The sequence below is a fragment of the Canis lupus genome, chromosome 13 (genome assembly GCF_011100685.1).
Source record: "Canis lupus familiaris isolate Mischka breed German Shepherd chromosome 13, alternate assembly UU_Cfam_GSD_1.0, whole genome shotgun sequence".
In the NCBI taxonomy this organism is placed as follows: domain Eukaryota; kingdom Metazoa; phylum Chordata; class Mammalia; order Carnivora; family Canidae; genus Canis; species Canis lupus.
In genome coordinates this window covers 41,514,617-41,530,449 of record NC_049234.1, presented here as the reverse complement: position 1 = coordinate 41,530,449, position 15,833 = coordinate 41,514,617, and the positions used below count along the sequence as shown (strand labels likewise).

General features: G+C 37.6%; 1 protein-coding gene across 1 annotated transcript in view; it reads left to right on the top strand.

Moving 5' to 3' along the window:
* KCTD8 (potassium channel tetramerization domain containing 8) overlaps positions 1 to 15,833 on the top strand; it is a 203,702-nt gene that overhangs the window by 171,956 nt on the left and 15,913 nt on the right. The window lies entirely within an intron of this gene.

Sequence of the window (15,833 nt, the reverse complement as noted above, 5' to 3'; positions counted from 1 at the left end):
TTCTTTTTCTTATGTCATTTTGAGTTTTTTTTAAAAATTCATCACGCATTATTTTTTCCATCATGGTTGTCTTTAATTTTTTATTGAAGTAATTCTTTCCTGTTTCAAAATCATAAAGATATTTCTTCACGATTTCTTCTTAATATGTCTTTCTTTTATTTTTCCATACAGATAGCCAATTTTACCAGTAATATTTATGGAAAATTCTATCCTTTGCTGCACTGAATCATAATGTCACCTGCAACATTTATCATTTTTCCTACATGTAAAGTTATTCGGGGGCTCTTTATTCCTTTCCATTGAGATATTCCATCTCCTCATAGATAGCAAAATAGTTTAACTGCAATATCTTTTTAGTAAGTCTTATCATCTAGTGGGTTGAATTTTCTCCCATGCAATTAGAATACTAACACTTGGATATATTCATTTCTTCAGCTTTCCATGTAAAATTTCGGATCAATTTGAATATGCAAAAACACAAAACAACAACAAAACAACAACAAAAGGCAAACACCAACTTGTGGATTGGGGATAATTTGAATGCATGGATTAATTTAGGGAGAACTGACATTTTTATTTTATTGAGTCTTTGCAGACATAAACTGGCAAACATGGCAAATCTCTCAATCCCTTGTGTTTTTTTATGTCTTTTTTGAGATCTAATATATTTTTTCATAAAAGTCCCATATAATATGGGTTAGATTTATTCTTAAGCACCTTATTTTTTGTTTTTATTGTAAATAACTCTTTTGAAGTTAGATTTTCTAATTATTTATTCCAGGCATTTATGAAAGCTATAGATTCTTATGACAGTAGGCTTCCTTATGTTGTTGCTCCTTTAAAATGAAATGTCTTTAACTTTTCCTCATTAAAAATGATACAGGTTTTGAAAGATAATCTATAGCAAAGTTAAGGACATTCTTTTCTATTCCTAAATTTAAAAAGATTTTTTAAAGTTTTTATTTTAGCTCCAGTGCAGTTAACATACAGTTTCAGGTGTACAATACAGTGAGTCACCCCTTCCATACAACACCCAGTGCTCACCCGACAAAGCCCTCCTTAATCCCCATCACCCATCCCACCCATCCCCACCCACCTCCCTTCTGGTGACCATCAGTTTGTTCTCTAGAGTTAAGAGTCTGTCTTGGTTTGCTCCTCTCCCCTGTTCTCCCCTTTGTTCATATTTTTTGTCTCTTAAATTCTGCATATGAGTGAAATCATATGGAACCTGTCTTTCTCTGACTGACTTACTTTGCTTAGCATAATACTCTCTAGCTCCATCCATGTCATTGCAAATGGCAAGATTTCCTTCTTTTTTTGGGGGGGGGGGGCTGATTAACAAATATCCCATTATATATATAGACCACATCTTTATCCGTTTATCAGTTGATGGACACTTGGGCTGTTTCCATAATTTGGCTATTATAGAAATGCTGCTCTGGGCAATGGGGTTTCTCACTGAGTTAGTATTTTTGTATTTTTTGAGAAAATACCTAGTGGTACAATTGCTGGATCATAAGGTAGGTCTATTTTTACCTTCCCAAGGAAGCTCCATACTGTTCTTCAGAGCACCTACCCCAGTTTGCATTTCCCATAGTGAAAGAGGGTTCCCCTTTTTCCACATCCTCGCTCATCTCCAATTACACCTCAGTAGAGGTGCTTCAACCAAACTGGTCTCTTTCCTTTGTCTGTGATCTCTCCTCTCTGTGTCTTTCCTCCTATACCATTTCCTGTCCCAGAAAGCCCCTCTTACTGCACTGTCTCTGCAGTTTCAGTGCCATCCATCTGCATTTATTAGGATCATGTTAGCTCTTAAAACAGACCAACTCTTCAATTCTAATGACAACACGATAAAGAGTTTATTTCTCGTTCAATGAAGGTGCTCTTGGTCAGTGGTGTGGGGTGAGGTGTGGTCAGAGGAGTCATCTACCTCACAAGGTCACTCAAGACCGCCCATCTTCAGGTCATCCAAGGGCAACCTGGTCATCACTGTCCAGCTTGCAGAAAGGGAGGAGATGGGAGAGAAGGGACACCACTTCCTGATCCCAAGGGAGCCACATACATTCATTGGTGAGAACGACTTTTATGGCCCTGCGTAATCTCAAGGGAATTTTAGAAAAGAGGTCTATGTGATCAGTAGGGGCATGAGCCTTTGATGGGCAGTGAGTGGTCTCTGCCGAATCATCTGTCATGACGCATCTTTATACCACCTTCCTAGTCAGATAAGCAGTGTTTCCCATTGGCCCTTTGTAGCATTAAAAAAAAAAATCTATTAGGGGGGTGGGTGCCTGGGTGGCTTAGTCAGTTAAGCATCTGCCTTTGGCTCAAGTCATAATCTCCTACGGGAATCAAGTCCTGCAATGGGCTCACCATTCAGCGGGGAGCCTGTTTCTTCCTCTCCCTTTGCCCTTCTCTCCACTCATGTCGCTCTCTTTGTTTCTCAAATAAATACATAAGGTCTTTTTAAAAAGACTTAGGAGCACCTGCGTAGCTCAGTCTGTTCAGCATCAGCCTTTGGTTCAGGTCATGATTCCCTCCTCAGTGGGGGAGTCTGCTTCTCTCTCTGCCCCTGCCCATGCACGTGCATGCTCTCTCTCGCTCGCTCTCTCTCATTCACTTCTCTCCCTATAATAAATAAATACAATCTTTAAAAATAAAAAAAATAAAAAGTTTAAAAAATCTATTCGGTTGTACATGGCCTATCAGGTATTTCTTACATGTATTACTTTTTTTAAACTCAATTTCTCATTGTACTTGTCTGGCAATGTCCTTTACATTACATTACTCACAATACTCTTTGTATCCACTGTGGTCATGAGTAAGAACTCTTAAATTGGGTTTCATTCTGAATATGTTGTTCAGGATATTAGTTTTTAGAAACAAACAACCCAAGATTTTTTCAGTCTCTGAAATACCAAGAATGATACTTGGATGACGCAGGAGGAAAGGGACCCAGTAAATGTTTCCTGAGACACAAAATCCCTGAAGTGAGGGAGAGGTTCACAGAGGGTCCCTGCCACAAGTACATGATCATCTTAGGGTGCACGTGGCTACACACACAAGGTTAGAAACTGACCTTTAGGGGCTGATTGTGCTCCACCTCTGTCAACGGCAAAAAGAGAGGTGCGTTGAGGTCCTAACCACCAGTACTTCAGAATTCAAAGTTTTTTTTTTTTTTTTTTGGTTTGTTTGTTTGTTTTTTGGAAATAAGGTCTTTACAGAGATAATCAAGTCATAATGAGGTCATTAGAGTAGATTCTATTCCAGTATGATGGGTGTCATTATAAAATCAAAAAGTCAGACGCAAAGGTAAACCCGCACAGAAGAAAGATGAAGTGAAGACACAGAAGGGGAACGTCATGAGAAGATAAAGGAGAAACTGGAGTAACGTAGGCATGAGCCAAACAACGTCTGCAGCCAGCAGAAGCTGGGAGAGATGAGGACGGGGATCCCCCCTTGGGGTTCAGAGGGGACAGGGAGCTACCGACACCGTGGTTTGGGACCTCCTGCTCCCAGAAACGTGAGACAATACATTTTTCTGCTCTTTGCATGTCTGGATTTTCTTTCTCTTTTATTCTCATTGCCACTTCCTCGGAGAGGTCTTTCCTTGCCAACGAACCTACAGCATCACTATTGCCCCCCGTGAGCCCATCCTAATATAGTTGAGCAGAGTTACTGTCTGCGTCCCTCCTTAAAATCTAACTGACACAGGGGCAGGCTGTTAGGCTCCCATCTGTTAGCCCCTCTCGGCCCAGCACCAGGACTCCTGTCTCACAGGGTCTCCAGAAGCAATCGGCCAGGGGATGAACGGTTGCTCCTTTTGCTCTAGGAGATAGGAAAGTGAGCTAAATCGTCAGATATTGTCAAACTTTTTTGTCATAGTTTGGATTTAAAATACATAGATTCTGAAGCCAAACGTACTTGGCTCAAATCCCAGCCTCATCACTTCGCAGCTCTGAATTAGGGCAAAGTGAATCACCTGCTTGCTACCCAGCTGCTGCATCTGTAGAGTGGAGCTAATATCTACAACTACGGACCTGCGCCGTTATCCTGGTTGAGTGAATTACACACAAAGGATTCGGAGGTAGGCCCAGCACACGACAAATGCTTTCTAAATATTTGCTATTACTATTTTTATTATTATCATTACTGAAGATACACCAGATAGATAATTATTTTCTAGAGTCGATTAAAAAAAAAAAAAGAGTTGAAGACTGTTTTCTGTGCCCATAAGAACTTTTAGTATATAACTAGGGAGACTATAGAAGTTATTATTCTTTAAGATTTTACTTATTTATTGGGGGGAGAGGAGAGAAAGAGAGAGAGAGAGCATGAGCAGTGAGAGACGCAGACTCCCCACTGAGCAGGAGCCGGGTGTGGGGCTCTATCCCAGAACCCTGGGATCAGGACCTGAGCTGAAGGCGGACAGAGGCTCACCTGACCCACTCAGGTGCCCCTAGAAGTGAAGTTATTGGAATAAACTTCAACTTACCAATTTAAAGTAGATGAGAAAATACAAATATAAGATGCAATATTGGGGGTAATAATTAGGATGAAAATGAGTGTAATTAAGATCACATATCATACAGTCCTCGCCAAACGAGTGGCACTGCTTAGGACTGATTTCATCATTTCTCGTCGCCTGCATTACAAAGCTGCATTCCAAAAAGCATTACTTACATGGGACTTCGTTAGAGCTTACGGATTTCTCCTGAAATATTTCTTTAAAAAGTACTTTCAGGGGACCCTGGGTGGCTCAGTGGTTAGGAGCCTGCCTTTGGCTCAGGGCCTGACCCCAAGGTCCTGGGATTGAGTCCCACATCGGGCTCCCTGCATGGACCCTGCTTCTCCCTCTGCCTGTGTCTCTCATGAATAAATAAATAAGATCTTAAAAAATAAAAATAAATAAAAAGTTCCTTCATGATATGGAGAGATCCAGCAAAGAGCAGAAATCTACGGCAGAGTGCTGGGTGTCTCGGGGCCTCCCACGGGCACCAAAAATTAAGCATCAGAATGCTGCTTATACTCTGGAGCGTTCTTTTTCTTGGGGGAATTCTTGAGCTAAACTTTCAGTTTGGCTTTGCCATTAAAATCACTTCATATTCCGAGCTCGTCTTCAGGACTTAGACATCTTATTAGAACATACCATTTTCAATAGCTACCTATTGGGAATATCCAGATTCTCAAGCATCATGGATGGAAAAGAGAGTGGTTTCTGAACCCATCTGGCCATCTGTGCTAAGCAGTTCTGAGCAAACACCCTGGAAAAATTGATTCTGCTTGCAAATTTATACATTTGGTCCTAAATTCCCTGTGTTTGTTTAGTGTTCCTCCACTGGGCAGCAGAGATGCTAAGTGGTAATGACAAACTCAGATATGCACATTTAGTTGATTATGTTGGATTCCAAACACCTGAGCCAAGAGTTGGTCGCTATTCAATAATCCCAGTTATCCTCCCGCTGCCGTGTGACTCGTTTTATATGTAGGATAGGAAAAGATCATATATCTCACCCTATTTCTCCCCACACAGGCCCTATCTCTGCTTTTCAGGTCTTTCTATAATTGCTTCAATCAATGCAATAACACATTAAATAGATATTTAAGGAAAATCAATTCAGAACACTATCATTAGCAAACACTGTAAGCCTAGAGATTTTGATGCAAACCACTCAACTCCAGGAAGGGGTTTATCTGCAACAAAATGTGCACAAAATCACCTGTGACATTTACCAGTACTGACTTGGTTGATGCTTAAATCTTGGTTTTTAGTTCCTTTTTTTTTTTTTTAAGATGCTACATGGCCTTGTATGTTATTTTTTCAAAAAATGATGATGAAGTTATATGTGACCAAAATGTTATCTTTGATTATGTAGTCTAAATATTTTCAGCATTATCTCAGAAACATTAAAAACCAATTTTGTACCCCACTGATAAAATTACTTTAATATTCCTCATGTCTAGGAAAGGTATGCTAAAAACAATCAACTATATAAGTTTTTCATTTCAACTTTTTATAGAAAATTTTTCCTGAGATGAATCCATTTCTTTCCTTCCCTTCTCTTCATCTGACTCTCTCTGGATCTCTTTCTTCCTGTGTCTTTTTGATGGAACGACAAGTTGTTACCAGGTTGAGCACCTGAATCCTTTTTTTTTGTTTGTTTGTTTTTTTGTTACCAGGTTGATTTTAGGCAGTGACTCCAGATATGAAATCAGAGCGGTGGCTCTAAAAGTCAAGGGCCAAAACAGAAACCTCTTCAGGATCTCTGAGTGTGTGCAAAATGAAATAAATAGTTGGAAATTGGGTAATATTGTCACCGTCACTAGTTCACAAACTTCTGTGCCTATCAGAATTATCTAAGGAGGAGGGGGTGCTGGCTAAAACACATATTTCTAAGCCCCCACCATAGAAACTCTGAATCAATGTGTCTGAGCTGAGACTTATTATTTTTTTTAAACATCCAGATGAGTCTTAAGTGATCCCTGAAGTGTGAAGGGATCCAGAAATGACATTTTCAGAAACAATCATTTCTAGACTAAAGGTTCTTTCATCTTATTCAAACATTCTTTCGTATCTTTCTTATTGATTAATTTTTCAACATCTTGCTTTATTTTTCCCAGGGCCCAAATCTCACATGTCTGTTATAAATGACTGGAGTGCTTAGGGGAGTTGTCAAAAATCCCAGCAGAGCCGACTTAAACCTCAACTGCTGCAAAAGTGATATGGCAAGCCATTTAGAATTTATAGATAAATTTTGGCTAAAATTCTGAACTCATCTTGAATCCAAAGGCAAGGTTCAAGGCCCAGTATCCATGGGCGGTAAAGCCAGTGAACCTTGGATGGTAATATTTTGTGTACCAGATGTGCTGCTTTGATTCATATATGTAAAAACTTTGTGCTTTCCTTCAGCATCAATGCAGAAACCAAGTCTTGTCGTTGTTTGTACCTCTCATGTCTTTTCTACTATTCAGGTTTGGCTCCATAGACCCTCAAGTAATAGTATTCACCTATAGGAAATAAACTAATTAACATTTTATATTTAAAAATTACAGATTGTTTTGGTCTAAACCTTAGAGATAATTCTCCTTTGGCAAAAAGTTTAAGCCATCCTAACTTTTTTTCTAACTGATAAAAGTCACTGTTTACAACGTGATTGTAAATTTAATTCCTATATAGATATGGTGACCAAAAGTTATGTGTAGAAGTCACTACCATGACATATATTTAATAATAAAGTGATGAGTTTCCTAGGGTTACCGTAACTTTGGGTAAACGTATTCTTTCGTTGTTCCGAGGGTTAGATGTCTAAAATCGAAAGGCTATGCTCCCCTGAGACTCCTGGTCGAATCTTCCATTGCTTCATCCTAGCTTCTGGTGGTGGTCTTCAGTCCTTGGTATTCCTTGACTTGCAGCTATAAAACTCCAGTTTCTGCCTTCATCTTCATATGACCTTCTTTTCTTTGGGTCTTTGTGCCCAAATCCCAGCCCCCCATCCTATAAGGACACTGGTCATCAAATTAAGAATCACTTTAATCTAATATGACCATATTTTAACTTGATTAGATCGGCAAAAAGCCTGCTTACAAATAAGTTCACATTCAAGGTACTAGGGGTTAGGACTCGAACGGATGTTTCTGGGGGTACATAATTCAACCCACAGCATAAACTAAAAATCAGCGTTTGCTGATTCTTTGCTTCATGTTGACATTTCTGTTTGCCTAAAATGATGAAAATTTGACTCGCAAATTAAAAAAAAATTTCCAGATAAAGTAATCACGAAAATCACAGATTGGGGATAAAAATCAGAAAAAAAAATGAAATTCATGATATTAAAGCCTTATTCACCAAGGATATTTTAAGATTTGGTTCCTCTTTAGTACTTCTTGAAGTAGCTGAAGAGAACCTGTCTTAGGCTCATGCTTGGATGATGGTGGAGGAGCCAAGAAAGCATGGGGCCATTTCCTACAATATGAAGCAGTGAACCACAGCCCTGTGAACAGACGAGTATGAACTTGCTTGTGTAGGTTTGCTTAGAAAAACACGAGTCCAGTGTCATGAAGTCAGTGATCATAGGGCTCTGGTTACAGTTTTATGAAGCAGAGGAAGTAGAATCACTGTTTAACTCAGAATCTCACTGTTTCTTGTATCTCTAACTCTTGTCTCACTCAGCTACACTGACCCAGCAAGAGTGGAAGATGGGGCTCAAGGAAGGAATCTTGGGAAGGCCTTTGACTTGGCAACAAAAACCAGATACAGATGTTATGGCACTTCATGTTTTTTACCTTCTGAAACTCGTTCAGATGGCTCTTAAACACTGCCATGTTGGTGCTAATGGTTTTTGCTGCTGTCACTTCCACAAGTATTCCTCTTTTAGCCAATAAAACTTTCCACAGATGAATTTGTGGAAGTGTTCTCCACAAGTGTTCTCCTCTCCTTTGTTCTCCTGGTCCATCCCTATTTTTCGGTCATGAGTTACAATCTCGGTGGCCTGTCACTTCATTAAGCTGCTTCATTTATTTTCTGGGAGTCTTAGATATTCTTAGTGAAACGATCTGTGGGTGATTGCACCTGATATCTATGAATTAAAAAATCACTTTGGCGATTACGGATAAGAAAGCTAATTTGTGAAATTCTAAGATGTGTCTACTGATAATCCTTATAACACAGTGAATTCCTTATATTGTCATCAACTCTGATTTAGACCTGCCACTCAGGAACACTTGGTAGCAGAGGTGGTTTTCACAAACACCAATTTCCTGTTCTGTGCCATCTTCTTTCATTCAAAAAATCTCTCTGTGTAAAAATTGCAAATGCCTTTTGGCTAAGTGAATGTTAGCAGTTGCCTCTCTCTGCATTTCACCATATTATCAGCCTTTGAGTATTTTTTTTAGCAGAGAATAGACATGACACTGCCCAGGGGACCTGCTTCTGATTTTATTTTCTAAGAAAGACATATCAGTTTGGGCAGACACTCTGCTCTTTTCACTTTTGTGGGTTCTTTCCTTTCAAGAGAACTGGACAGATTAATAGTGTCCCACTAGTTACCAAAAGTTACATAATTCTGCATTCATTAACTCTCTGTATAAGTTTAAAGAAGGATTACAAATTGGGAAGATAACCAGATCCTTAAAACTGTCCTTGGTTAACAAATTCGTGATCAGATGTATGCAGCATTTTCTGTTACTTCTCTAAGAATATGAATTAAGGATTTAACTTATTGATCTCCTAATTAAATGTCATAATCAGAATACATAAACATGAAATTTAAATGTCTAGCTTACAGTTTAAAATAACAAGACTTTTTCCATATAAAAATTATAAACTATTTTTAAATGTAATTTAAATTTAAATTAGTAAGGAATTCTATCATTTTACATAAACTTTGTTTAAAAATAATCACTCACTAATATTTTTTTACTCAAAAAATCTTAAAAATAAAACTATTTTGTTTTTGGGCTATGAAGTTTTATTACTTTAATTTTATACTGTCAAATTTTTTTTAAATATTTATTTATTTATTATTTATGATAGACATAGAGAGAGAGAGAGTGGCAGAGACACAGGAGGAGGGAGAAGCAGGCTCCATGCTGAGAGCCTGACATGGGACTCGATCCCGGGACTCTAGGATCGCACCCTGGGCCAAAGGCAGGCGCTAAACCACTGAGCCACCCAGGGATACCCTATACTGTCAAATTAAGCAAAATTAAGCCACTGGCAAATACAAGCAATGGCATATTGCTTGTATTACTATATGAATGGGTCATTAAAATACATGATTTCTCTTTTAAGCAGAATTGAGAAGACCTTTGATATGGAGAAGACTGAATTTTTGTATACTTTAGACTCTGCCCTAAGCAGAAAGAGAGGAGACATGGTAAAGAAAGTAAGAGCTAAGGGATTCACGTGAATCATAGTGAGTCAGAAACAAGCCCTGAGCGAGTATTGGTGCTTAGAATCCACTTAGATACTCCAAAGATAAAGGGATAGGGGATAAGAGCAATACCATTGCCTAACCTCAGGGATTTTCCAGTCTAAGGAGACAATTGATATGCATTAAAAATAAATGAACCATACCAATGAGAATAAACTAAGCAGTGATGAATTGAATAGTTCATATTAAGCCACACTTTGAGTTCAAAGTACTGATCATAACGGACTTCACTCATGAGAGTCCATTATAATATTGCAACAGATGAAAGAAATCTTGGAATTAGAGCAGCTAGACATCATGTTACAATGCCACTTTTACCACTTTTTACCTGTATTGCTTTAGAAAAAATTGCATAATTTACTTTTAATTTTCTTATCTGTAAGATGGGCTAAAGGATTTGGTTTTTGTTTCATTTTGTAGAAATGAACTTTCTACAAGTAGACCATTGATGAGCTACCATAAATAATAATTTAAGGACTCTTGGGCTTCCAGGGAAATCTCCGGTCCTCAAAAAAAGAAGGAAGAGGAGGAGCAAAGAGAAGATGGAGAAGAGAATTTGGATAGTGTCTATAAGCCTAGCCCTCTATGGGGGCCGACACTAATAAGGGAACTGAGATAGCCAAAGTCAGATGGGAAAGCGAGGCTGTATTATCACAAGACAGGGGAGCTAAGCTATAGTCTGCATTCGTCTAGGGCTACTGAAGGAAAGAGTATCAATTTCCTGACAACCTGGATGCAAGTAGAGAAAAACCAAATTCTCTTTGCAAGAAAGTAATTTATTAAAGAAATATTTCAAGAAAAGAGAGAATCACTATATCGGAAAAGTTCAAGAGCTTAACAATCAACTTTTATAAAAAACATATAACTAAATATAATAATGATAAGGTCTCCATTATGGAATTACAAAAAAATCAAAAATAAGACTGAAGTCAGTACTGGTCAACAATAGCATATAAGTAGAGCTCAAATTTCTGCTTTCTTGTTTAGTTCAAGAGGATGGCCAAAATGTTGATTAGGCTGAAGCTTGAAGTCTAAAGACATCATATGTTCATGGTAAATTTTCATACCCACTAAAAAGAATGAAAACAGAGTTTATAAATCCCATATTAGTTGAAGGAAAAATATGAAACCAGAATAAAAATATAATTAAAAATTTTAGTCAAGAAAAAAGAGAAAAGAAAAAGGAACAGAGGATGAAAAGGAAAGTGAAAGAAAATAAAAATTAAAAAGTAAGAGATTAGTAATTCACATAAATATAAATGGACTGAAACGTCCAGATAAAAATCATTGATTTTCAGATAAGATTAAAAATAAAAATCCAACCAAACACTACTTACAAAAGTCATATTTAAAACTTCAGGAAAAAAAAATAAATAAATAAATAAAATAAAACTTCAGAAATAGGGATGCCCAGGGCTCTCAGTGGTTGAGTGTCTCCCTCCAGCTCAGGGCGTGATCCTGGGGTTCCGGGATCGAGTCCCATGTCAGGCTCCCCGCATGGAGCCTGCTTTTCCCTCTGCCTGTGTCTCTGCCTCTCTCTGTGTGTGTCTCTCATGAATAAATGTATTAAATCTTTTGAAAAATGAATTTTGTCTTGCTACACTAAGTATGACCTATTTATATATATATTTGTAAATATTATATATATTAATTAACACTGCAGATGTAGAGGAAAGCAGTTGATTTTTCTATGTTGCTCTTTTACCTAGCCTGCTCTAATCTTAAAGAGTTTTTTTTTTTGTTGTTGTTCTAGATCATATTGCCTCAAATAACGATGCTTCTTTTGTCCCTTTACAATATTTCTACTTATTTTTTATTACTTATTTTATTGGCTGTACTCTTAAGGAAAAAAATTGAACAGTAGTAATAATGACAGATATTTGGGGATGATTTTTTACTTTAATAGAAATTATACCTATCAAGCTAAGAAATCCCTTTTTCTTCCAATTTCTAGTTCACTATTAGAAAATTAAATCAGGAATGGATATTGGCTTCTACTCAATGTTGCTTCATATCTACGTAATGTTTTTGATGATGAAGTTGCTTTCATTTTTGAGATAAATATCACCTGGTAATGATTCATTTTCCATTTGTTATGTTGTTGGATTAAAATTGTGTTATGTTTTATTTAGATGTTTATATCCACGTTCAAAAAGTAGATAGACCCATAGTATTATTTTCTTTATGTGTGTATGGGGGGGGGGTTGTTGTTGTTGGTTGGTTGGTTGTTTGGATTTAAGATCAGGGTTATGACGCTGGTTTCCTCACAGAACTGAGTAGGAAATTTTCTCTCGTTTTCTATTCTTTGGATCCATTTGTATCACATAGATCTTGTCATTTCCCCAGAGATCTGAATGACCAAAGGAAAAAGAATTATGGATTTCCCTCTCTTTCTCTTTATTTCTATGTCATTAGGTTCAGTATAATGATGAATAAGAAAGGATGTGATGGGATTCTTAGTCAATCTTGTTATTTGCAAGAGTGCAATTTGCTTTCCTTCTGAATCCAAGCAAGTCCTGGTTGGAACAGAGTACGTGGCTTCGGGGGCTGTAGTGCCCCCCATTCCTACCACTTTACCTAATGATAATGTAAGATGTTTACACTTGGCTTTGAGTCTGTCTGAAATCTTACAGTCAGGAGGCATCCAAATACTATATGCAAATAAGGTGGGAAAGGACTGGGACACTTGTGGCCATCTGCCCTGCTTCCTAGATGCTCCCTTGTTCTCTTGGACTTCACTCATAAAACACAAGTTCAAAATGTCAATTGTTGTTTTAACACTGCAACAGCAAAGCATTAAACCAAGCACGCAGCCTTTCTGAGTGGGGAAGCCATAGGTTGCAAACCCATGAAATCTGCCCTGATCTTTTTAAATTATTAAAATATAGTTGCATTGGGGTGTCTGGCTGGCTCCGTGTGAGGAGCCTGAAACTAGTGATCTTGGGATCATGAATTCGAGCCCCACATCAGGCATAGAGATTACTAAATAAATAAATAAGACAAAAAAAGTAGTTGCATACAATGTTTTAGTAGTTTTAGGTGTACAATTTATTGATTTGACAATTCCATACAATTCTCAGTGCTCACCACAGTAAGCGGAGTCACCATCTGTCACCATATAATATTTTTACAATACTAATGACTATACATCCCTAATACTGTATTTTTCATCTTCACAACTTGCTTATTTTATAATTGGAAGTTTGTACCTTTTAATCCCCTTCATCTGTTTCCACCTTTCTCTCGCATCCCACCCCGCTGGCAGCCACCAATTTCTCCTTAGTATTTAAGAATCTGCTTGGGATTTGTTTGCTTGTTGATTTATTTTTGAGACTCTACATATAAGTGAAATCAGCTGGTGTTTGCCTTTCTCTGACTTATTTCACTCATATAAGACTATCTAGGTCCATCCATGTTGTTGCAAATGGCAAGGTCTCATCCCTTTATGGCTGAGTAATATTCCATCGTGTATGAATGCTACATCTCCTTGACACTTGGGTTGTCTCCATGTCTTGACTACTGTAAGTAACAGTGCAGTAAACAGGAGTGAATGTATCTTTCCAAATTAGTGTATTCGTTTTCTTTGAGTTAACTACTTAGTAGGGGAATTATTGAATCATATGGCATTTCTATTTTTACCTTTTTGAGGAATTTCCATACTCTTTATCACAACAGCTATACCAATTTATATTCCTACCAACAACAGTGCACAAAGGTTCCTTTTTCTCCACATCCATGTCAACTCTTTTTATTTCTTGTCCTTTGAGACTAGCCATTCTGACTGGTGTGAGGTAATATCTCATATCTAACGAAAGGAAGAAGATATCTGCAAATGATATATTTGATAAGGGGTTAGTATTCAAAAAAACTTACATAACTTATGTAAAAACTTATATAACTCAACACCAAAAAAATAATCCACTTAAAAAATGAGCTGACGTCCTGAAAGACATTTTTCCAAAGAAAACATACAGATGGCCAACAAACATAGGAGAAGATGCTCAACATCACTAATCATCAGGGAATGCAAATCAAAACCGCAGTGAGATACCATCTCACACCAGTCGAAATGGTTGGTATTAAAATGTGTCCTGTTTTTAACCAAAAAGCTAGTTAGAAGCTACTCAATTATTAAACCATATTTTGAATAATTTAAAATGTCCATACATATTGAATATTTAAAACATCCAAATAGGAAAAATAAGTCATTATTTTTATCTCTGTCATTTAGGGATTTTACCTCACATTAGTCATCCATTAATACATATCCTTCTCCTATTTTCAGCTTACTACTTTTTTGACTTGATGTTTTTGTCTTGATAATTTGTAGTATATATGTTTTATTGATCACTTATTTTGGTCCATTTCATTTTTTACTTCAATTTTTCCAAGCCTGCTTTTTATTTTTATTCTTTTAGTAGTTAAAGAATTTTAACTCATGCTTCACATTTTTTCCAACAGTATGTAGCATAGGGGCACCTGGGTTAAGCAGGTCAGGTCAGGATCTCCGGGATCTGGGATCACCCTGCGTCTGGCTCCCTGCTCAGCGGGGAGCCTGATCCTCCTCCTTACTTGTGCTCTCTGTCACTATCTCTGTCTCTCCCTATCAAATAAAGAAATAAAGCCTTTAAAAAAACATGTAGAATTAATGTAGAGAATTAATCAGGATCTATTCGCCTTCCCAGTATCCATAGGATATTATTAATTCCTTTCAACCTCCCCTTCACAGTCTTCACATTCCTGTTAAACAAGAACAGGAATGTTGTTTAACATAACCCTATTCGTATTATGACTTAGTTATTTCTTTTTTCAACAATTTTTCTTGCTCTTTGCCTACTTTCTTGGACTCCGGGAACTTATTTTTGGGGATACAAAGAAGTATATGCTCAAAAGCCTATCTGAATCTCCACATGGATGTGTTAACTTGTCTATATCCACTGGTTTCACTCTGAGTGAGCTCATGGTTTTTCTCCTACACGGAGTTCTCCACCGGTGTCTATCACCTCATTATGGCAAAACCACCTAATTTATTATCAAGGCCAGACACCTGAGTGCCATCATGGTACAGCTGCCGCCCTCATGACTTTCTCTTCTTACCCACCAGCAGTTCGCCACTAAAATCTAGTGGTTTTTGCATTCTAGAATTCTATACTGTTTTCACTTCTCCCCATCACCACCACCATCACCACCCCCAACATCTTACTGCACTTTGTCTTTATCTCTCACCTAGAAAATAGGGAAAGGCTTTGAGTTGCTGCTGCTCTGTCTGCCTACAGTCAGTCTCCTCCCAAGCCATTCTTTTCCATGGCAGGGTGGTAGTCACAAAATACACATTTGATTTTGTTCCCAGCCTTGTCTCTGACTTAAATTGTTCTCCTATATTCCCTTTGTTCATCGGAAAAATGCTAAATTTCACAGGGTGCCTTATAAGAACTCAAATGTTCTAAGCCTCTGTGGTCCAGATTGGGCCATGTTGCATAATTGTGCCCCCTTTATTCAGTTTTTTATGATTTTTCATGCTTCCATGCAAATGGCACCTTGCTCATGCTCCTGTCTGGCTCCTCCCTCCCCCAGTCATCCAGTGCCTTCTATAATTTCTTTACCTTCACAATCCCTTTCTGAGCAAAGCCCTTCCTTTACATTTTGCAAAACCGAACTTCCTAAAATATGCCTTCATGGTATCAGTTAACACCACTCTTACTGCAGTTACAACTCTGCATTACTTTGTGTGATTGTTAAATAAATGTCTATCATCATCATTAGACAAATTAAACATCATTGTACATTTTGCATATTTCTCCCATTGTTTAGCCAGATGTCTTCCATGTATTGAGTTTCAACAAATAGTAAATGTATGAATCAACAAATGAATAAGTTGATAGTCGTTTTCGCTGGAGTATAACC